The 24,458-nt window shown below is 41.0% G+C and overlaps 1 long non-coding RNA gene across 5 annotated transcripts in view; it reads right to left on the bottom strand.

The window, feature by feature from the left end:
- Positions 1-2,091: 2,091 nt before the first annotated feature.
- Positions 2,092-24,458, bottom strand: part of LOC103306642 (uncharacterized) — a 38,025-nt gene continuing 15,658 nt past the window's right edge. For 2 of the 5 annotated variants that reach the window (XR_010589053.1, XR_010589054.1), the window contains 5 exons: positions 24,129-24,236; positions 22,903-22,983; positions 4,984-5,222; positions 4,008-4,309; positions 2,092-2,444 (listed from right to left, as the gene is read on the bottom strand). This is a non-coding gene — a long non-coding RNA (uncharacterized LOC103306642). Of the gene's footprint in view, positions 2,445-3,136; positions 4,310-4,983; positions 5,223-22,902; positions 22,984-24,128; positions 24,237-24,458 lie in introns of those variants that run through there. The other 3 variants (XR_002889808.3, XR_002889804.3, XR_002889805.3) reach the window with 3 other exon arrangements.

The following is a 24,458-nucleotide window of genomic DNA, read 5'->3' as shown; positions in this document are numbered from 1 at the left end:
AATAAATTCAGATACCAAGTCAGTGATTTGACGTAACTTTTCAGCAAGTGACTTATTTCACAGTTGTTGCCTGATATACCAATATATAGAATACCTATACCTTCTTGAGATGCAGTGATACAATTTTAAAAATACTTAAAGGTCTATTAAACATGCATAAAAGGGAGATTAGACCATTTATTGCATAGCAGATGGAATGTCTGGATTTTGTGGAAATATTACCATTAGGAAAGACTCTGGTTAATCAAGTTTAACTACAGTTCAATGTTCAGTTTGTGCTATTTTAATAAATTAAAATTATGTATTTAAATTGTCACTTTTCTAGTAGTAGGCAAACAAGCGTGAGGCAAGTTTCTTGAATTATTATTAAGAGTTCATGCTGATAGTAAGGTTGTTTTGTACCTAAACCTAAAGCCTTTTAGGGTACCCAATCAAAAATATCCATAGCTTTCTATGGTTTCTGGTTAGGTGGCAGATAGATTTTCCTAGAGATGTCTCCCCCCCCCCCGCCCCCACTCCTGCACACCAGAGAACAATGGTCTGTGGAAGGACCCTCCACAGCAACATGCAGGGATGTCGAGAATGGGATAAGGCCCTGGCTAATGTCATGCAGTCAGAATTTAAGGCCAGAACGGACCACCAGATCATGCAGTCTGACCTCCTGTATATCACAGGCCACCAACATATTCCAGCACCCATACACTAAGCCCAACAACCAAAGTTAGACCAAAGTATTACAGCCCACAGGAGGCTAAACTATTGTGTGCATCAGGCAAAGAATAGGAGGAACCAAAGTGCACCAAAGCCCCTGCAATGGCAAGGAATTGATTAACTGAGAGATACCCAGATGATTCCATCAAGGGACCTGTGCCCAGTGTTGCAGAGGTAGGCCCCAAATAAATAAATAAATAAATAAATAAATAAAGTCACTGCCAATCTGACCTGGGGGAAAATTCCCTCCCAACCCCACAGATGGAGATCAATTAGACTCTGAGCATGTGAGCACAAACCAGCCAGCAAAGCAACTGAGAATGAGTTTGTGACTATGAAAACCACTAGCTCAGGGGTTGGCAACGTTCGGCACGTGGCTTGCCAGCGTAAGCACCCTGGTGGGCCGGGCCAGTTTTATTTACCTGCTGACGCGGCAGGTTCGGCCGATCGCGGCCCCCACTGGCCGCGGTTCGCCGTCCCGGGCCAATGGGAGCAGCGAGAAGCCGCGGCCAGCACATCGCTCGCCCGTGCTGCTTCTCGCCGCCCCCATTGGGCCGGGACGGCGAACCGCAGCCAGTGGGGGCCGCGATCGGCCGAACCTGCCGCGTCAGCAGGTAAATAAAACTGGCCCGGCCCGCCAGGGTGCTTACCCTGGCGAGCCGCGTGCCGAACGTTGCCGACCCCTGCACTAGCTAAAGCCATTTCTTAGGGATGTAGTGGGCTGATAGATCCTATAGCAGAGCCTGTTGATGTGGGGGTGTTGCAAGCCCTGCCATTGGCTAGAAGGGTAAGAGTCTCTTCAACCTCCCAAAAGTTGTTCAGGAGTGGATAGAAACTCACATAAATTCTCATCTTGCTTTCCAAACTCCAGGGCCTTCGCTTCTATCCCTGCCCATCAACCATGCTGGGTTCACATAGCTAGCAGAAATTACCTAGAAATGAACTCAAGCTCAGTGTACCATGAGGGGAGACAGAGCACTCCCTCCCTGGTCTAAGGGGCAGGAATGTTTAAAATAAAAATCCTCACCTCAAAGAGAGGGTGTGGAGATAGCAAGCTGTGGCTGAAGGACCTCTCCACCCCGCTCCCACCTCAGTGTCATTGTACAGAGTTTGCCCAAATTAGAGTGGCAGACTCCCACTCTTCTTCCAATAGCGTATCTGTTTTAGTAGGCACAGGGTGGGAATTAAATTTTCAGCCCAGTTAGTCTCTCTTTCTCTCCTCCTCCTGGAATAGAAGAGTTTTTAAAGACCTGAATTTTATCCCATCTGCTAGCCTGAGACAGTTAAGATTAGGTTTTATTTCACAGAATACTATCTGCAGTATTCTACCCCCCTCCGCATCTATCAATAGTGTTTTAGTGTAGTTAAGACATAGGCAGGTTAAGGTTGCAAACAACAAAATGGTGTTTATTGAGATACACAAAAACAAACTAGCACTCCCTGCAACTAAGATAACACAAAGAATAACTGCTCAGTTGTTAACACAGATGGTATAATGGGGAATGAACCCCAGAGCCCAAACCCTTACACACTGGGGTTTACAAAAATAACAGAGGACTATACCATGTCTTGCAGACACTGGACAGGAGAACAGGAACACAGACGGGAACCAGGACCTCAGGGAAGGATCAGGAACACAACAGAAATCGGAGTTCAGGAATCTCTGTGACAGGTAAGTACATCTTTGGCAGGATGTCTTCTGACTTCTACTCTTGACCTCTATGTCCTGTGTGCTGAATGTGGACACTACAATGTGTGATGGTTTAATAGGCGAGTGAAGGTAAGTCCAAAGGAACCTTATTAGGTGTTACTGGTCCACCTTAAGTCTTATTCCCTCAGGGCTCTAGTTAGCACCAAGGCCAGTGGTGTGGCAGGGATTCTATGCCTCACAGGGATGACCTGCTTTCACAGCATCCAGAGACACAGAAAGAACCCCCCCCCCTCAGGGATTGAACACACCCTTATGTACATTCCCTGTTGCGAGGCAGATTTCACTATCACGTGACACTATCTTTCCCGCCTTTCCCTCTGCTTTGGTGCCAAACTTGAAAAAGAGCCCAAGAGCTAAAGGAGAAGGGGTGCCAAGATGGATGACCAGCTGTCCTTTCCCGATCCAAAATGGCAGCTATGTACACTTAATAAATGGAACGTTTTCTATCCAACACATCCACAGGTACCATGGTGAAAGACGACCTTATACAAAGCTAGATAGAGCAAGGTATAAAGGTTATGAAAGTCAATGGGACTCTTACATTCAATCACATCTTTGCTTAGTCTGTTCTAGGAAAATCCCATTAGTATTAATTGTGTTGGTATCTTGTGGACTTATACAAACTTACAAGTGCCACTCTTATGGACATATAGTCAGATGCTAAATATCCTCAAGTTCTATGTAATATTTGCAGCACTGTAGATGCCATAGAACACGATATACGGCACTATACAGGGGAACACTCACCATCAGTGGCAGGAGCATGGGAGGTTGTCTTCCTCCCAGGCATGACACTTTCTTACTATCATCCTGCCCTACAGTGGTCTGTCCTTTCAGTCAATCAGCCCTCTGGCCAGGTGACTTTTTCCAAGTCCTCCCCTTGCAGGGTATATATATACACAGAGTCCAATGTTAGGAAGTCTTCAGGATTAAGCAAGGGAATCAGGGCTTCTTCCTTGGGTCAGGGTGTCATGGTTCACACCCTTGTACTTTCAGGATCTTCCCCTAACCCAGTCCCACTTCAAAGGATAGACTTCCATATTTGTAGCTCTTTAGGGGTTGGTAGAAAAGCCTGGGCCCACCCTCTCCACCAGGCTCCAATCCAGGGCGCAATGGTAGGCAGCTAAACCCTGCACCCTCAGGTGCTATATGGTCCAGGTTGGATATTAGAAAACATTATTTCACTAGGAGGGTGGTGAAGCACTGGAATATGTTACCTAGGGAGGTGGTGGAGTCTCCTTCCTTGGAGGTTTTTAAGGCCCGGCTTGACAAAGCCCTGGCTGGGATGATTTAGTTGGGAATTGGTCCTGCTTTGAGCAGGGGGTTGGACTAGATGACCTCTTGAGGTCCCTTCCAACCCTTCCAACCCTGATACTCTATGATTCTATATGGCTGCCTCCGTGGATCACTTCCTACCTGTCCTCTCTCTACCCCAGGGGAAAAAGAAAGAACTAAACACAAAAATAAATCTCTGAAATTTACAGAATCACAGGTTTCTTTTTTGTAGGCTTGGTCAGGTCAATATAGCGAGGCCTCAGGCAGCAAGAGCTCAGAGTGTAGGTCAGCTCTCCTCCACTGTGCTCACCTTTTTGAGTTCCTCCAGCCTGTGCAGGTACAGTGAGGCATGTCTACTTGGGCCCAGAGTAGCTCTTTAACCCATTCATTTCCAGTGTGGGGTTTGTGCACTCCTTCAGTCACTTACTAGGTTAATAAGAGTTGCATGATTGAATTTTACTGCAGCTAGTTGAGAATATATGTGGTAGCTGAATGCACTGAAGTGACAATACATTCCTTAATGACTGATTCTTTGAAGAATTTCTGTTGTGATGGCTTCCCACTCATTTAAAATGTTTCCAAGTGACCTCTCTTTCTAAGGTTTTAAGGCTTCTAAAATAGAAAAAAGTGAGAGAGACTCATTAGTAAGAAAGAGAATAGACATGCACAATTGCACTCTTTCCACAAATGCAGCATGTGTGTTACTAGGGATATTTTGAGAATTCCTGTTATTTATTTGAATTTAACATCCACATTCACAATCTGTTCTCTATTCATAACTTGCTTAAGCAGGTATATTTGCAAATTAATGAATACAATATGTTTATATTATTATGTCTCTTTAGGGAAAAGTAACAATTTTAGTCTAAAGTGCTGCCACATTTGGCACACTGTCACACAGCTAATTAAACAGTTTACTGTGGAAAAACTGTTCCAGACTTATGACTTTTTAAATCTAAAAATACATTTGAGTGTAACTTTTGTAAGAACTCCTTGGGTCTGCAGAAAAAAATCTTTCCCAGAAAGGCAAAAGCCTGACCTTTTTTCTAGCCTACAAGACAATCTTGGATAGAAAAATGGAGGTGGGAGTTGTTGAATAATTTTCATTTTCTTGTCATACATCGCAGAAATGATATGTGGAGACTGAAGTCTCCTCAAAATGTATGAGGCATGTAGAACACATCAGAGGTTCCCAAACTGGGAGGCACAGAATGTATTCGGGGGAGGGAGGGGGGGAAGGCTTGAGAAGATTTGGGGGGGGGGACCAACAACAAAAAAAAACTTACTGCCCATATTTTATCCACAGCAATGAATAATTTGCAAAACTGATTCCTCCAGATATATCGGGTCATCAGATGGCGCTGTGCATTTTGATGGATTTCTGTTAAGCTTGCATAGCATTATACAAAGTCATTGCCATCTGTACATTAATCCGTTTGCTATGACACTGTGTGCACATTTAATTGAAGGTAGAAAGGGATCTCCGGATAGCTGTCTCAAGCATCCAACCCAGAATAGAATTGCTCTGCCAAAAAAAAAAAAAAAAAAAAAAAAGCACATCCATCCCACTATTAACAACATGCATGATGCAATTAATCAGTAGCTCACTTAAAATTTACATTACTATATACTTAAATTGGCTCTGTTTGAATCAACGCCGTACTGGTTTTAATATTTAGTGAATTGCATGTTTTAAAATCAGTATATGTACTTGTTTATACCTCTCCTCCCGCCACACTACTTCAGACACAAAGAAGGGGGGCACGATCAAACAAGTTTGAGAACCAGTGGAATACACAGACCTTCCAGCAATTCAATAACAATGCTTGAACAAATAATGACAACTAGATATGGTTTCCTCATTTCACAAAACCTTAGAAAATATTACGCCATTTGGTGATTAGCATGATTCCATTTCATGTCTCATATTATCAAAATTATTTGGGGCTTTTTGTTCCTCAGATATATCTTTGTTCAGCCAGATGTACTTCAGCACAGGAATATCTATGACCAGAAAGAAAGTGTATGTCATTCTGCTCACCCATATGTCAAGCCTTGCAAACAAATCTTTCTGAATGATCTGTCATTATCCTCAAAGCAAGGTGAATCTTCAGGACAGCAAAGCATAGGTAAGGAGACAATACTATTGAAACAACTGGTACTAAGCAGCAGAGACCAAAATTGAAAGGCCAAGATGATGGAACTGGCCTCTCACGTTTATAGCTGCTTCTGTTGTTGAGTTGAAACGTTATTATTTCAGTAGTGCTCAGCGGCCCCAATCAGAATCAAGACCTCACTTGGCTGGATGCTCTGTAAACATAAGACAGGCCCAAACTCAGAGTTGACACTCTAAATGGGGACAAAATGTGACAGGTGGATGTAGAACACAACAGAGGGAGGGGAGGGAGTGTAAAAGCTTTCATTGCCAGAAACCATGCTATACTTGCTATGAAAATAAAATACTTCAATCTCCATTGCTGTCAATACAGCATTTCTCATACTGGGGTTCACTGCTGATTTTTTGGGGGGAGGGAGAGGGAGAAATAGCATGACCTGTACCCAGTCCCTGATTTTGCATTCTTTGTCCATGGCTATCTGAGTTCTAGGATCTGTGGTCCCTCCCTCATCTGAGGGAGCAGGCCTTTTCTAGTTCTGGAAGGCTCTGCCAATCAACCCAGGAGTCAAATAGGTCAGTATCTCTTGTGAACATTTTTTTTTTTTAAATAAAAAAGGAAGTGTCGGAGTAATTTAATTTGACATAGTTCAGCCCACGTTTGTTGGATAAATATGGTATGTTATTCATTTTACAGTATTGTTATTTTATTTCAAATACAGCTTTAGCAGTAGCCTTAAAAAAAAAAAAGCATAAATATGACAGTGAGGATCATAAAGTAAGATACATCAACATCTTATCTCTTAAGGTCATGTAAGAAGTGAATATAACAATAGGAGTCAACTTTTTGTTGCCATACAGAGATGCAAATTTGAATCCAATCTCAGGCCTAATGCTCGACCACATGATGGTAGGGGACTGGGAGTATTGTGAAAGTAGGACACCGAGTCAGAGGTAAGAGAGCCATACCCTACAGGTTGACCATAGACTGCAATTATAGTTTCAAAAGAAGCAGTCTACTCTGGAAGTCTCAGGCCTTGGCTACACTTACCGGCAAGTTCGACGGCTGGAAATCGAACTTCTGGGTTCGACTTATCGCGTCTAGTCTGGACGCGATAAGTCGAACCCGGAAGTGCTCGCCGTCGACTGCGGTACTCCAGCTCGCCGAGAGGAGTACCGCGGAGTCGACGGGGGAGCCTGCCTGCCGAGTGTGGACCAAGGTAAGTTTCAACTAATTCGAAATAAGGTACTTCGAACTTCAGCTACGTTATTCACGTAGCTGAAGTTGCGTACCTTAGTTCGAATTAGGGGGGGTAGTGTAGACCAAGCCTAAGTACAGTGACACAGCTGACATGTGGGAAGAATAGCCACAAAGAATGATGGACCGAGTGAAAATTTGTGCTTTAATCATACTAAACTGCTACCCAAGTCTCTTTCCCAGGGATCCGAGTGCCTTGGGCAATATTTCCTTATCATATTCTCCCAGAAGGGAATAAACCCACTCTCTATAAAAAGAAACTAAAAAAAATTCTAATGGCAAACAGTATTAAGGAAAGTTCATTTCCTCATCTCCTGTGAAAATACTGACATTAGTTCACTTAGATTGTAGTCACTGGTTCTATACTTGTATGCTAATTTATTTTGATTGACATCAGTTATTACACAGAAAAGTAAGAGAAGAAAAAAAAATCCCTTTCCAAATAGCTTTTGTGCAAAGCTTCAGTGCCTCAGCTGCTTGAGTTCCTTACTTCATTTTTGAAAAAAAATGATACTGGCCCAGCCAGGCAAGCAGCTAACCTTTCCTATGTACATTTATTTTGATTACTTTGCTTTTTCCTAGGAAAAATTACTTCTTTACCTTGATATAATAAATGAGGCCATGATTTTATCAGGATCATTTTCAGAGTCATGTAGGACATATAAAGTCAAGTTACATTCCTATATCATAAGAGTAACCCGTATTTTTCTGTTTTTAGTAGAAACAAAAATAGTATGCAGGGGGTTCCCGGTATACGTCTCCCCCTGATCTGTCATTTTGCATATCTGTCGCTTATCAATAGGGAACGTGTTCCGATCCGTGTCTCAGTCATCGGCAGCCAGTGCCCTCCCTCCCCACCCAGCACCTCCCGTCCACCAGCGGCTCCATAGGTAACCGATCAACTCCTCCTCCCTCCCAGGACCTCCTGCACGCCGCAATCAGCTGTTCAGCAGCGTGCTGGAGGCGCTGGGAGGGAGGAGGCGAAGCGAGGATGGGGTGCACTCGGAGGAGGGGGTGGAACTGGGTGGGAAGAGGTGGGGCAGGGGTGGAGGGTATCTGTCCCCAGTATCTGTCGTTTCGTTATCAGTTGCCCTTTTCAAAAACGCAACCCCAACATATACTGGGAACCCCTGGTATATGCTATATTTTGAGAGAGACAGGAACAATTTTTGAACATATTCTATACCCGCTCTTCACCTGCACTCATCATTTTAAAAAAATCAAGGGCCATAAATGCAAAACAGCTTTTCCATAACCATTCCCTCTCCCTATTTCAGATATTCTGCTTGAAATAATACTAGACAGACCTGAGCAATGGCATTGCTACTTAATACCTACAAAACTACTTAGAATATGTTTTATGTCTTCATGTGTGTCTCCATAAATGGACTCTATCGTACTTTGTGATTGGCAGATACAGTATTTAAAACACTACTCCTGAACAGAAGAGCTGCCACTTATTTTATCTAGGTATCTTAGGTACTTACATGGCCCCCATTACTGTAGTACCTGAACACCTCACAGTCTTTAATGAATTTATACTCAGACTCATAGACTTTAAGGTCAGAAGGGACCATTATGATAATCTAGTCTGACCTCCTGCACAATGCAGGCCACAGAATCTCACCCACCCACTCCTGTAATAAACCCCTAACTTATTCTCAACACATCCCTGTGAGGTAAGGCAGTACTATTAACCCATTTTACAGATGGGGAACTTAGACAAAGAGAGACTAAGGCCCAGATTCTCAAAGCTATTGCAATGGGAGTTGGGTGCCTAAATATCTTTGAGCATCGAGGGCCAAGTGACTTAGCCAAGGTCACACAGGAAGTCTGCATCAGATCAGAGAATTAAACCTGGGTCTTCTAAGTCCCAGGCTAGCACCATAACTGGATAATCTGTCCCCTCTTCTAGAACCCCAGGGGAACCCCACCACATGGGGGAAATGGGGCTGGCTGATCTGCAAATTATTTTTAAAGAAAACTAAACTTTTGTAGAAAATGTGTATACATTTCTGTAAGGATTTGTTCCTCAAAAATCAGAAAAAAGACATATGCAAACCTGAACATTCACATGATCATATTTTGCCATAGCCCTGATATGCCCTTCCCCACAGAACAGGCAGAGTGAAAGCCTTTCTGCTCAACCTTCACAATGTACCTCAGCTTTCCACTGCAGAAAATCCATCTATAAGGGTGAGAACTCTTTCAATCTTTGACCTCCTCTGTTAAGACTAAAAACAAAATTTCCCTTCAATGTCAAAACAGGTCCTTTTTTGTTACGGGATGACTGTCTACTAGGAACTCAAGTGAGACTACCAAATTCATTCCACAGATATCAAACAGTCTGCAAATGGTAGCATCATGATTAACCTTGGACTGGATTTGAACTTATTACAACCTAGATGCTAAAAGTGCTTGGTACTAATTAACCTGAGCTATCTAGTCCAAACAGAAAATTTCTTTTCTGCTACAGCAATTGGTCCGGAAGCATGTTCAGCTAATTCCAGATGCAGCCTAACAGTATGTTGGCCACACGCTTAAAGGCAACCTTTATCCTATAATTATTTTGATTTGGGTTCTGACTCTTTCAGCCCCTGAGAAAAAGATATTTTTCAAATAATATATCCTAAGTATATTTCTCTGAGATGATATATTGCAGTACGGCATCATTCACAACATAATTTCAGTCTGATAATGTGTTATTTAAAAGATGTCAGCGTTATGGAGAGGAAAAAATTTGGAGATTAACTCAGTTTACGTATGGGACAAATAGGTCATCTTGACGCTCTTTGGCAGAAGTTTCAGCACCATAGAAATATAAAATATGTGTCCCTTGTTTCCTGTGACATATCTGTATTTAAATGTATGGCTCAATTATAATTGCAAGTTCCTATCCAATATGCAAATATTATTATAGTTATTGCATACATGGCATTGGTCCAGTAGGAAAAAATTTTAGCACTTTCAGCATTCTGAAAATGATTGACTTTGCAGATAAGTCTAAGAGATTGCTATGGAAATTCTACCCTGAAATCCTCAGCCCTTACCGAAAACATATAAATGGCGGCCACAAGATCTTTATCCACCATTTGCAGGGTGGTATGGGATTGTGGAAGTGAGGAGGTTTATCCCTTACGCTGTATAATTTTATCACTTGACTCCAGAAGACAAACACCACTCATTGGAATAAAATAATATTCCACTCTTCCTAATTGTTTTAATATGCCAGAATTTGCCAGATAATCTAAACTCTTCTGCTATTCGACTCCATTCCCAGCTTTTCATTTGCCTAACATCTACATTCTTACCATTCCCACTTTAAAGGGAATCTAGGCCCTGTGAAGAGGACCAGCAAAGATGCTATCTGCCTCTAGTAGTTGCCCAAGCTCCCAAGCTACCTGATAAACTGGAGAGATTTAGAAATTAGTCAGTCAGTCAGTCTCTACACAGTAAACATGATATGCACCTTAACTTCTTCATATGTCAAATATACATAGAGAATTTATTAAATAAGTCACAGACCTTAAACCCCTGCACAGCTGAGTAAGGGGAAATAAGAAAACGTCCTTCCCCCTTAGTCCCCTGCTCAGATCTGTTCAGACTGTGACTTCAGGCATGGGGATGAGCTGGTTGCCCAGTACTGCCTCTTGTGAGCAAGTGGGCAGAGACAGGCAAGGAGTGGAAGAAGCCCTAGCTCTTCTGTCCACAGTTCTTCCCAGTCCCAGCCTCTGTAAACCCACTTGCTCAGAGGGAGACTAACAATTCATTCTCTGGTTTGCTCATGTGGTGGTAAAACTGCACGCTGACTCTTACTCAAGGCAGACTATAAATCTTCAATTTAGTCCTAAAAAGTTAGGGACACCAGAACAGTAAATATGTGCTGTGCACTAATTCTCTTTGTGGGCTGATACATAAAACAAGTCTGCAGATTTTTAAATAAACCACCTAAGTTATATTATAAGAAGAAAAATAATGTTAAAACAATTTTCTAAGAGGAAAAAGATATTTTTAATAAATTCAATAACTAAAAACAACTTGTTAATCTAAGATCAGTCAACGAGCCCACATACATTCTCTAGTCTAAGAGGAAGCATGTGAAATTCTGAGTAAGGTACTATTCAACATGAGTAAGAATATTAGTAACTGGTTCGTACTTGCTATCATAGCACCATAATATATGCTTCTGATATAATAATTTATTGTAAAATCAGGCTTCTTTAAAATAAGATCTAGTGTGAAATATAAAGTTATAGAAAACTGGAATAAGAAAACCTTTTCAGAAACTCCACTGATTTTGGACAACCTGCAAAGATTTGCACAGTTACAGAGGTGATTCCCTGCAGATATTTGTATAATTGCCTGCAAAATTCAGTTGCCCCAGAGTATGAAAAACAACACTATTAGACAGATGCAGGGCATTGAGGTAGTATGGGAAATCATCACAGAAAAAAAAGTTCACTGCCTGGCTTGCGCCACAGCAGGCAACGTGATGATTTGTTGTCACGCTTGTCATCACAAGTTCAGTCTCATCTTTTAGTCAGCCAGATAAATGTATTTTTCTTTTGAGGCCTACAACAACATTTCTGAAAGCTATGGCACAACATTTTTATCTCCTTTCCTTAATAAAGCTTCTTTGCCTGTTCAAAAGAAATATCCTAATTTACTAGTGTCCCAGTATGTTTCTATTCAAGCTTATCTAATTCAACAGCACCAAGCTTTCAGAACAAACAGGGGGAGGGAAGGGGGGGAATAACTGTCATGTGTAGAAACAAAATAGATGAAGCTTTTTCATTCAGCAGGCGTGACTCTTAACCCACACAGAGATTTAGGCTATTTTCCTAATTTTCTGCAAAACAATTATCACCAGATATAATGAATCCCCCTTCCATAGAGACAGGTTGATAAGGATTATTTCTTAAATGAATTTTCATCTTTGAAAATTCTAAAGCACAGATAAAAACAGTTACATGCAGCATAGAGCATTTGCTGAGCTCTTCTCGTTAAGATTATTTTTGAGATAAATTTAACTCCGAAACCAAACTGGATTAAAAAAGCAAGTTACAGCTAAAGAGCTTTGCTCATAAAACTTGACAAAAGCAGAGATTTATGTGAAAGAGTGGAGAAAGCATTACATTTACATAGGCCATCATTTTCCTGTTTGCTAAATCTCCATCTGTTATGCTGAAATTTCTTTGCATCAACTATGATCCAGGGCTGGACAGGTTAAAAAGGCGCAGATAAGGATAAAAGCAGGAATTTTCCAGTTGCAATAGCCTGGTTTTGGAAAGAAGATTTCAGTCTGGTAGATGGACCTCTACCCATATTAATTTCTGCAAATACCTTTATTCAATCAAGAGCTGAACACTGATGCTGCTGCTTTAGGGCTTTAATCCTGCACCACTGAAGTCAGCAGAAGGGTTTGCCAAAGATTGCAGCAGGATTAAGCTCAGACACTTACTGAGCTGCACATAAGGAGTGACAAACCCTAGAACCTTCTGGAACATGAAGCTGCAAGGACAGCATCAGGTACACCTTTGCAGTCAATGGAATATCACATGCCTACTAGGCTAAATTCAGGCCTCAGTTACACCTGTGCAACCCTACTGAAGACTGTAATTGATGGCAAATTAGGGCCAATATATAAACAAACTTTTTAGTGGTCACTTAGTTGTGAGGTTTAAGGAGTTAGGGTCTTATTCTCCATTACTATGAACCTTGTGTTGTAATTTATACTTGTGCAAAGTTGGTGCAAAATGCTACTATTCTGATCTGCTTCCTTTGCACAGGTGTAAGTGACCACAAACATAGCAAGGCAGTGGAGAATCACACCTACTTTTGTAAAGGACTCTGTGCTTGATGGCAACGGGACTCTGTGAGGCACGGTGAAGCACTGGAATGCGTTACTAGGGAGGTGGTGGAATCTCCTTTCTTGGAGGTTTTTAAGGCCCGGCTTGACAAAGCCCTTGCTGGGATGGTTTAGTTGGGAATTGGTCCTGCTTTGAGCAGGGGGTTGGACTAGATGACCTCCTGAGGTCCCTTCCAACCCTGATATTCTATGATTCTATGTGTTTGGTCCATCTATGGTTGGTTGTTCTCTGTGTACAGACTGCATAGCTGGGCTATGGATCCTTGAGTAAGCAGCTGAGACAGGCCTGTTTGGTGCCTTGGTGAGGGTCCCAAGGCTCTGTACCTTGGAGCTTTGATCAGCCCTGCTGTTTGAAGTCTCTGAGTGGTTATTCACTCCCTGGTGGTGAGGGGCAGAGCCAAGCTGAGCTAAGCATGTCATGCCTGGCCAACCTGATTGCATTCTATGATGAGATAACTGGCTCTGTAGATATGGGGAAAGCGATGGATGTGATGTACCTTGACTTTAGAAAAGCTTTTGATACAGTCTCCCACAGTATTCTTGCCATCAAGTTAAAGAAGTTTGGATTGGATAAATGGACTATAAGGTGGATAGAAAGCTGGCTAGATCATCGGGCTCAACGGGTAGTGATCAACAGCTCGATGTTTAGTTGGCAGCCAGTATCAAGCAGAGTGCCCCAGGGGTCAGTCCTGGGGCCGCTTTTGTTCAACATCTTTATTAATGATCTGGATGATGAGATGGATTGCACCTTCAGCAAGTTCACGGATGACACTAAGCTGTGGGGAGAGGTAGATATACTCAAGGGTAGGGATAGGGTCCAGAGTGACCTAGACAAATTGGAGGATTGGTCCAAAAGAAATCAGATGAGGTTCAACAAGAACAAGTACAGAGTCCTCCACTTAGGATGGAAGAAACCCATGCACTGCTACAGGCTGGGGACTGACAGGCTAAGCGGCAGTTCTGCAGAAAAGGACCTGGGGATTACAGTGGATGAGCAGTTGGATATGAGTCAACAGTGTGCCCTTGTTACCAAGAAGGCTAATGGTATATTGGGCTGCATTAGTAGGAGTGTTGCCAGCAGAATGAGGGAAGTGATTATTCCCCTCTATTTGGCACTGGTGAGGCCACAACTGGAGTCTTGCATCCAGTTTTGGGCCCCCCACTACAGAAGGGATGTGGACAAATTGGAGAGAGTCCAGCAGAGGGCAACAAAAATGATTAGGGGGATGGGGCACATTACTTATGAGGAGAGACTGAGGGAACTGGACTTATTTAGTCCGCAGAAGAGAAGAGTGAGGGGGGATTTGATAGCAGCCTTCAACTACCTGAAGGGGTGTTCCAATGAGGATGGAGCTAGGCTGTTCTCAGTGGTGGCAGATAACAGAACAAGGATCAATAGTCTTAAGTTGCAATGGGGGAGGTCTAAGTGGATATTAGGAAATACTATTTCACTAGGAGGGTAGTGAAGCACTGGAATGGGTTACCTAGGAAGGTGGTGGAATCTCCATCCTTAGAGGTTTTTAAGGCCCAGCTTGACAAAGCCCTGGCTGGAATGATTTAGTTGGGGTGGTCCTGCTTTAAGTAGGGGGTTGGACTAGATGACCTCCTGAGGTCTCTTCCAACCCTAATCTTCTATGATTCTATGATAAACAGGGAGACTTGGTTTAAAAAGTCATTTGCTAGGCAAACTCAAGAGCAGAGGCAGCTAATGGGAGAGTTTCTGAGGGAATTCAGAGAGGGAGTGTCAAAGCTGACCCTGGAAGGAAAGCCTCTAAGTAGGCTTTCATGAAGGCCAGCAATAGAACAGTGTTAGTGACCTGCAATGGATGTGCCATGTCTTCTTTCCTGCCTGAAGCCGGAATGGAATTCCCGTGCCTGAAGTGCAAGTTGGTGGCAACAAACAAGATGAACTGGAATTGCTCATTTAGTATATGAGCCATCACCAATAGATCCTTGTCAGTGTCATTAGTGTTAATATGAACCATTTATGAGCATAATTTTAATCTAGTTGGCATTACTGGAACCTGGTAGGATGATTCACACAACTGGAATATTAAAATCAATGGTTGGTTACAACCTATTTAGGAAAGATCAAGTAGGAAAAAGGGGCGAGGACGGGGTGTGGTGGCACTCTATTCATTGATAGCTCAGAAGAAAGGTGTGCAAGGAGCAGTCATCCTATCTATAATGTGTAAGGGAAAAAAGTTGTATGATCATGGGGGACATATGCTGGAAATCTCATGCTGCCAAACTAAAACATCCTTGGAATTTCTAAATATTATAGATGACAATTTCATTATTCAAAAGTGTGGCAGTAGCAACCAACACAGAGGAGTTCTATATTAGACCTCATCTTGACAAATAAAGGGGAACAGATCACAGAACTAAAATTTAATGGTAGCTTAGGAACAAGTGATCATGATTTGATCACATTTATAATGTGCAAATAGAATCCAGTCCAAAACAGTGACATCGATAGGATATTGGTGCTTTAAAAAGGGCCAATTTCACAAATGTTGAACAGCAGCTACTAAATGTAGACATTTTTACATCAGCAAGTCCACGTAGCTTGCATCCAAGAGTTTTATAAGTGATGGCTGAGGAGCTCACGGGACTGTTAATGTTGATTTTCAATACGTCCTAGAGCATTGAGGACGTTCCAGAAGATCTGAAGAAAGCTAACATTGTTCCAATATTTAAAAAGGGTAAACTGGATGATCTGGGTAATTATAGGCCTTGTCAATCTGACATCAATCCCAGGCAAGATCATGGAGGAGCGGATATTGGATTCAATTAGTTTAAAAAAAAAAAGAGGGTAATATAATTTGTGTCAATCAATCATTTAGTAAAGAAGAGAAAAATTAAGAAAAATATAAATGTTACATATTAAAACATTTCCCCCCAATTTCCAAATGACTTTTTTAGTTGTTCTCCTTCCCCCACACCCTAAACACTTGATGAAAAGATATGCTATAGGTTAACAGTTGCAACATGATGATTTTTAAAATGTTATTATGTTATACCCCTATGCCCCCATTATAACATTATATTGGTCTCTGAATATCTTTTTGTCCTGCTCTTGGTTTACAATTAATGGATACACAACTTAAAAGAAGGCAAGCAAAATGATGTTTGTATTTCCTCATGTTTATATTTCCATTAGTGCCTTTGATGGTAAAAACAACCCACACTCACAGCTGACTTTCCACAACCAGAGAGATTCTAACTAACATTACTTTTCAGGATTTATTAAATTTACTTCAGTTATTCTGCAGCTTTTATAGGGTCTGGTCTTGCAAGGTTCTAAGTGCCTCCTGCAAAGACCTGTGCACCCTCATCGCCCATCGAGTTGAGGGAGCTGAGCAATTACCAAGAGCCACTCAGTACCCACACAGGACAGGGCTCTCATTTCTCTCTCATTTTAAAGACTACCCTAACCCTAAAGACTGAGGATACTGTAGAAGAGTAAATACTCTGAGTATGCTAGAGGATGCTTTGATGGGGATCCAGAGAACTGTCCTCAGATTTCCTTAAAATATTTAGTAGATTGACAGGAAAAAGTATCTTCAGAAAACCTTGTGCTTTTTGTCTGTTCACTTTTTCTCTCCTCTTTGTCTGCTGATAATGTAGGTGAAATAATTGTTAGTCTTTGTATACGCACACTTTTTTCCCCTGGCCAATTTACATTGTGGCCATCTCTCTCAACATGGGATTCAGTGTGTGACAAAGACCCAAAATGAGGAACATGCAGACAAACACCCACAGAAAACTTAAAATGATTAACAGTTTTTAATGCCAGAAAGGACTATTATGAATATCTACAGTGGTAAATTGTAGGGTTCCCCAAGGATTTTTACTGGGATCTATGCTGTTCAACATACTCATAAATTATCTGGAAAAGGGGGTGAACAGTGAGGTGGAAAAGTTTGTAGATGATACAGAATTACTCAAAATAGTTGTGTCAAAATTTGACTGCAAAGAGTTACAAAGGGATCTCAAAGTGGGTGAGTGGGCAACACAATGGCAGATTAAATTCAATGTTGGTAAATGCAAACTATCGCACATTGAAAAACATAATCCCAACTATACATACAAGAAAGAGATCTTGGTGTCACTGTGGATAGTTCTCTAAAAACATCTGTTCAATGTGCGGCAGCAGTCAAAAAAGGCTAACGGAATGTTAGGGACCATTAGAAAAGATTCATAGATTCTAGGACTGGAAGGAACCTTGAAAGGTCATCGAGTCCAGTCCCCTGTCCTCATGGCAGGACCAAATACTGTCTAGACCATCCCTGATAGACATTTATCTAACCTACTCTTAAATATCTCCAGAGATGGAGATTCCACAACCTCCCTAGGCAATTTATTCCAGTCTTTAACCACCCTGACAGTTAGGAACTTTTTCCTAATGTCCAACCTAAACCAACCTAAAGTTTAAGCCCATTGCTTCCTGTTCTATCCTTAGAGGCTAAGCTGAACAAGTTTTCTCCCTCCTCCTTATGACACCCTTTTGGATACCTGAAAACTGCTATCATGTCCCCTCTCAGTCTTCTCTTTTCCAAACTAAACAAACCCAATTCTTTCAGCCTTCCTTCATAGGTCATGTTCTCAAGACCTTTAATCATTCTTGCTGCTCTTCTCTGGACCCTCTCCAATTTCTCCACATTTTTCTTGAAATGCGGTGCCCAGAACTGGACACAATACTCCAGTTGAGGCCTAACCAGCACAGAGTAGAGCGGAAGAATGACTTCTCGTGTCTTGCTCACAACACACCTATTAATACATCCCAAAATCACGTTTGCTTTTTTGGCAACAGCATCACACTGTTGACTCATATTTAGCTTGTGGTCAACTATAACCCCTAGATCCCTTTCTGCCGTACTCCTTCCTAGACAGTCTCTTCCCATTCTGTATGTGTGAAACTGATTTTTCCTTCGTAAGTGGAGCACTTTGCATTTGTCTTTGTTAAACTTCATCCTGTTTACCTCAGGCCATTTCTCCAATTTGTCCAGATTATTTTGAATTATGACCCTACCCTCCAAAGCAGTTGCAATCCCTCCCAGTTTGGTATCATCTGCAAACTTAATAAGCGTACTTTCTTTGCCAATATCTAAGTCGTTAATGAAAATATTGAACAGAACAAGTCCCAAAATAGACCCCTGCGGAACCCCACTTGTTATGCCTTTCCAGCAGGATTGGGAACCATTAATAACAACTCTCTGAGTACGGTTATCCAGCCAGTTATGCATCCACCTTATAGTAGCCCCATCTAAATTGTATTTGCCTAGTTTATCAATAAGAATATCATGCGAGACTGTATCAAATGCCTTACTAAAGTCTAGGTATACCACATCCACCGCTTCTCCCTTATCCACAAGGCTCGTTATCCTATCAAAGAAAGCTATCAGATTGGTTGGACACGATTTGTTCTTTACAAATCCATGCTGGCTATTCCCTATCACCTTACCAGCTTCCAAGTGTTTGCAGATGACTTCCTTAATTACTTGCTCCATTATCTTCCCTGGCACAGAAGTTAAACTAATTGGTCTGTAGTTTCCTGGGCTGTTTTTATTTCACTTTTTATAGATGGGCACTATATTTGCCCTTTTTCAGTCTTCTGGAATCTCTCCCGTCTCCATGATTTTCCAAAGATAATAGCTAGAGGCTCAGATACCTCCTCTATTAGTTCCTTGAGTATTCTAGGATGCATTTCATCAGGCCCTGGTGACTTGCAGTCATCTAACTTTTCTAAGTGATTTTTAACTTGTTCTTTTTTTATTTTATCTGCTAAACCTACCCCCTTCCCATTAGCATTCACTATGTTAGGCATTCCTACAGACTTCTCGGTGAAGACCGAAACAAAGAAGTCATTAAGCATCTCTGCCATTTCCAAGTTTCCTGTTACTGTTTCTCCCTCTTCATTGAGCAGTGGGCCTACCCGGTCTTTGGTCTTCCTCTTGATTCTAATGTATTGATAAAAAGTCTTCTTGTTTCCCTTTATTCCTGTAGCTAGTTTGAGCTCATTTTGTGCCTTTGCCTTTCTAATCTTGCCCCTGCATTCCTGTGCTGTTTGCCTATATTCATCCTTTGTAATCTGTCCTAGTTTCCATTTTGTATATTACTCCTTTTTATTTTTTAGATCATGCAAGATCTCGTGGTTAAGCCAAGGTGGTCTTTTGCCACATTTTCTATCTTTCCTAACAAGCGGAATAGCTTGCTTTTGGGCCCTTAATAGTATCCCTTTGAAAAACTGCCAACTTTCCTTAGTTGTTTTTCCCCTCAGTCTTGATTTCCATGGGACCTTACCTATCAGCTCTCTGAGCTTACCAAAATCCGCCTTCCTGAAATCCATTGTCTCTATTTTGCTGTACTCCCTTCTACCCTTCCTTAGAATTGCAAACTCTATGATTTCATGATCACTTTCACCCAAGCTGCCTTCTACTTTCAAATTCTCAATGAGTTCCTCCCTATTTGTTAAAATCAAGTCTAGAACAGCTTCCCCCCAGTAGCTTTTTCAACCTTCTGAAATAAAAAGTTGTCTGCAATGCAGTCCAAGAATTTGTTGGGATAGCCTCTGCCCCGCTGTGTTATTTTCCCAACATATATTTGGATAGTTGAAGTCCCCCATCACCACCAAATCTTGGGCTTTGGAGGATTTTGTTAGTTGTTTAAAGAGATAGATATAAGACAGCAAATATAATGCCACTATATAATTCCATACATTGAATACTGCATACAGTTCTGGTTGCCCCATCTAAAAAAAAAAGATATATTAGCATTAGAAAAGATTCAGAGAAGGGCAACAAAATGATTAGAAGTACGGAATAGCTTCCAAATAAGGAGATTGAAAAGACTGGGACTGTTCATTTTAGAAAAGAGATGACTAAGGGGGGATATGATAGAGGTCTATACAATCAAGACCAGTGTGGAGAAAGTGAATAGGGAAATGTTATTTATACCTTCTGTGACGGGTTGGATCACAGAAACCCCTTTGGGAGCTGCCACCCGATGTGCAAAGACTACCCCTGCTTCTGTTTTCCCTGCCAGCTCAGGACTCCAGCACCCTGTCTTGCTGAGCCAGCCACTCCTGTCTGGCTCTAACACAGATCCAGGGTCTGAATCTCCTGTCCCAAAGCTGCAAGTTTACCTGAAAACAGCTCACAGTAGTGTGCTTGTCTTTAGCACTCAGATGCCCAACTCCCAATGGGGTCTAAACCCAGATAAATCCGTTTTACCCTGCATAAAGCTTATGCAGGGCAAACTCTATCAGTGTTATAGAGGGCGAACAATTTATGAGAGATATGCACAGTTGTTTGCTCCCCCAGGTATTAATACATACTCTGAGTAAATTACTAAATAAAAAGTGATTTTATTAAATACAGACAGTAGGATTTAAGTGGTTCAAAGTAGTAACAGACAGAACAAAGTAAGTCACCAAGCAAAATAAAATAAAATGCGCAAATCTATGTCTAATCAAACTAAATACAGATAATCTCACCCTCAGAGATGCTTCAGTAAGTTCTTCTCAGACTGGACACCTTCCAGGCCTGGGCACAATTCTTTCCCCTGGTACAGCTCTTGTTGCAGCTCAGGTGGTAGCTAGGGGATTCTTCATGATGGCTTCTCTCCCTCTCTGTTCTCTTCCCCCCTTTATATATCTTTTGCATAAGGCGGGAACTCATTGTCTCTCTGGTTTTCCACCCCCCCTCATTGGAAAAGCACCGGGTTAAAGATGGATTCCAGTTCAGGTGACATGATCACATGTCACTGCAAGACTTCATTACTCACTTGCCAGCACACACATATACAGGAAGACTCACAGGTAAATACAGCCATCTGCAGACAATGGGAGTCATCAAGATTCCAAACCATCATGAATGGTCCACACTTTACACAATTACAATAGGCCCTCAGAGTTACATTTTATATTTCTAGTTTTAGATACAAGAGTGGTACATTTATACAAATCAGATGATCATACTCAGTAGATTATAAGCTTTGTAATGATACCTTACAAGAGACCTTTTGCATGAAGCATATCCCAGTTACGTTACATTCACTTATTACCGTATTTTCTCTAAAACTATCTCAGTTACATTATATTGACTTATTATCAAGTTTTTATAAAACCATAGAGACTGCACAACATCATACCTTCACATAACACAAGAACCAAAGATCAGCTGATGAAATTAATAGGTAGCAGCTTTAAAACAAGCATACAGAAGTACTTCTTCACACAATGCACAGTGACCCTTTGGAATTCATTGCCATGTGATGTTGGGAAGGCCAAAAGTACAACTAGGTTCAAAAAAGAATTAGTAAGTTCATGGAGGATAAGTCCATCAATGAGTATTAGCCAAGATGGTCAGGGACACAACCCATGCTCTGGATGTCCCTAAACCTCTAACTGCCAGAAGCTGGGACTGGATGACAAGGAACAGATCACTTGAGAATTGCCCTGTTCTGTTCATTCCCTTTGAAGCATCTCACACTGTCTACTATCAGAAAACCGGATACTGGACTAGATGGACCATTGGTCTGACCCAGTATAGCTATTCATATGACCTTCTGCATAACACAAAAGCCCTCACCCAGTAATTTCTGCATCAAGCCCATAAATTCTGTTTGAGCGAATGATGTGGAATTCATTCTTTAAGAATAAACAATCCTTTCCATAGATTCATACTTATTTTTAATGTAAATAATTTTCAACAATAAAAGTGAAGGGACACCAGATTCATGCAGATAACTGGAGACTAAAATGGGTGATGTTCCTCAAAATGTGGGACATATGAGAGATATGATTGTAGCATCTCTGAGGACACCTTTGCCCTGTAAATTTAGAAGTTAAATGTTGAGTGAAAAGATAAGGGATTCAGGTTAAATATTACCTAAAAGTTTCTATAACTTTCTTTTAGTCTTAAACACTACAGTGAGAGGTTCCAGAAACAGAAAAATACCTTTTAGCTTTCAGGTATCCTTAGTTTTTCTTTTCCTCATGGATTTTTAAACATAATCCATCAGCATGAGACCTAGAAGCTTATGTAATTCAGATGCTGAATAAGTTCAGTTTTATCCCAAGAAGCTAAAACACAATATACCAGGGAGTGATGGAAATATAATTACTAGCATTCATTTGCTAAAGCTATCATTTTCTATTATATCTATGCAGCTGGTTTAAATCTGATTACTTTCTCTTAGCACATCGTCTGCATTATAATTTCTCAGAGTTTTATTGAACATAGGTGGTTGCCTGCTGCTTTCAGTAGGAAAAAAATAGTAAAAGGAAAAATATTAATATCTATGTAGTTTTGTAGCAATCTTTGAAAAAATCTCTGCTTAAGAGAAGTTACACTTAATATAGGAGTGGTGGGGGGAAGGAGAGGTGTTACTGCATTCCCCTCTACACTAATGGACTAGTAGCATTCCAGAGGGATCTAACATTGGCCGTGACCCCATAAGGGTGATTTCAGGGAGCAGAGAGGGTAGTATTGACCTCCTTCTCCCTATTGCTTGACCAGCTGCCATGCTACTGATACCATTTTTTTAAGTTTAAGAACTTTGGAGTGAGCCTTTGGCTTTTGTGGAATTTTCAAAAAACTTCGTATCTGTATTTTACTTAATTAGTATCCAATCTTTGCCAATTGGCCTTCACATTTAGGTGGGAGTTCAACAAATACCATGAGTGGTTTTAATATTTAGTTAATATTTTCAGTACACAGTACAGGCAGGTCAGCTTCCCGCCCCATGTTTATGATATGTGGTACCAAATAATAGATCGCTTATTTCTGAGTTTCTGTGGGGACACTTTCTGCTTTTTCCGCTATTAGCTTGCCTCCTATATCATGCAGAAGTATAATGGTGAAACATCAGTAGACATTAGTTAATTATAATAAATACTCTTGTAACACAAAGGGGCCTGGAATGATTTTCTCTTTCCTCACAGTCCCCATCATGCTCACCTTTGTCAGTTACTGTATATGAAGCTGTTGAATTAGCTGATGAGGTCCCCAGTGCCAATTTTATGACATCTACATCCACTTCTAAAACAAAAAAGGAAGAAGAAAATAATCACCTTCAAGGTTTGTAGTCCCAGAGGGAGCATATAAGTCTGATTTGACTCCTCAGAAAAAATATTACATGCATTGTCTGAAAAGATGTTACACCTAAAGAGAAAATTCTTAAATAGGTGAAGGGGGGTGGGGGGGAATCAGATAATCAAGAAATATTTAAAGCTGCAGGAACTAAGCAGGCCAGTCCTAACACACTTATCAATATGGGTTTGTCAATAAAGGCAATATGGACATACATGATGTATATGATTTCCACAAGCCCTCTACACTGAAGTGAATTTCTTCCTAGGAATATAGAAGTGTTTGGAATTCTCTGCAGCTTGTAAATCATACTGAAGAGTTGTCAGATTTGTGCATAATGCATTTCAGTCAAGCCTTGAGGAGTAAGAGACTCATTTGTAACTATTTTGCAGAAGATGAGATGCTTTTCTGACAAGAATGGAGTGCTAAATGGAAATCTTTGCTTTTATGGTGTTATATTAAAATTCATATCATAACACACGTGTCTTTTCTAAAAGTAATGATCCTTCAGAAAAGTGTTGACTAATCCAAAGACTTTGGTGTTACTGATCATTCATTCTTAGCAATTTCATTCTACAAACATCCAAACAAACTTGGCCCTACATTTTCCCATTATATAGCTGATATTGAGACTTCAGTACCACTCAATGCTTAATTTTACTGAAGTGCGAAGTCCCACCACCCCTCTCCCCTGAACATATGGTGGAAACATACACTATATAGCAGCAGTTCTCAAACTTTTGTACTGGTGACCCCTTTCACATAGCAGGCCTCTGAGTTCCCTTATAAATTAAAAACATGTTTTTAGATATTTAACACCATTATAAGTGCTGGAAGCAAAGCGGGGTTTGGGGTGGAGGCCGACAGCTCACGACCCCCCCATGTAATAAGCTCACGACCCTCTGAGGGGTCCCAACCCCCAGTTTGAGAACCCCTGCTTATACAGGTAACAAGCACTATAATTTCACCTGGGTTGCTATTTCTGTTCCAAATATTGTGTTTTATAATGTAGTACAAGACACTTCATTTTTATTTCTTTTCTAATGTGACTGTAGAAAGAAATGTAATAAACATGGACATACACTGATATTTACCTTTGACCATAATCCATTCTGCACTTGATAACATTCTCAATCTCTCTATTGCCTTTCCTCATTTACTACAAAATATTTCCATCTTCACGGCGTTTAGCCTTGATGATCCTGATAAAAAGATTTGTGTAGTTACTTTTATTAATTTGAATGTTCAAATTCACAACAAATAGGGATTTTTAATTGGCTTGTATTTGGTAACACTGCCATGAAGAGATGGCAAAATAAGTTAGAATGGGTAAATAATAAGGGAGAAAAACTGTCTGGAACTTTAAAGTACCAAGTACATGTACAGACAATAAATATGCAGTGAGTACACTCTTCTTTTTGAAG

This window comes from Chrysemys picta, chromosome 7 (assembly GCF_011386835.1).
Source record: "Chrysemys picta bellii isolate R12L10 chromosome 7, ASM1138683v2, whole genome shotgun sequence".
In the NCBI taxonomy this organism is placed as follows: domain Eukaryota; kingdom Metazoa; phylum Chordata; order Testudines; family Emydidae; genus Chrysemys; species Chrysemys picta.
This window is presented reverse-complemented; position numbering and strand designations above follow the sequence as displayed.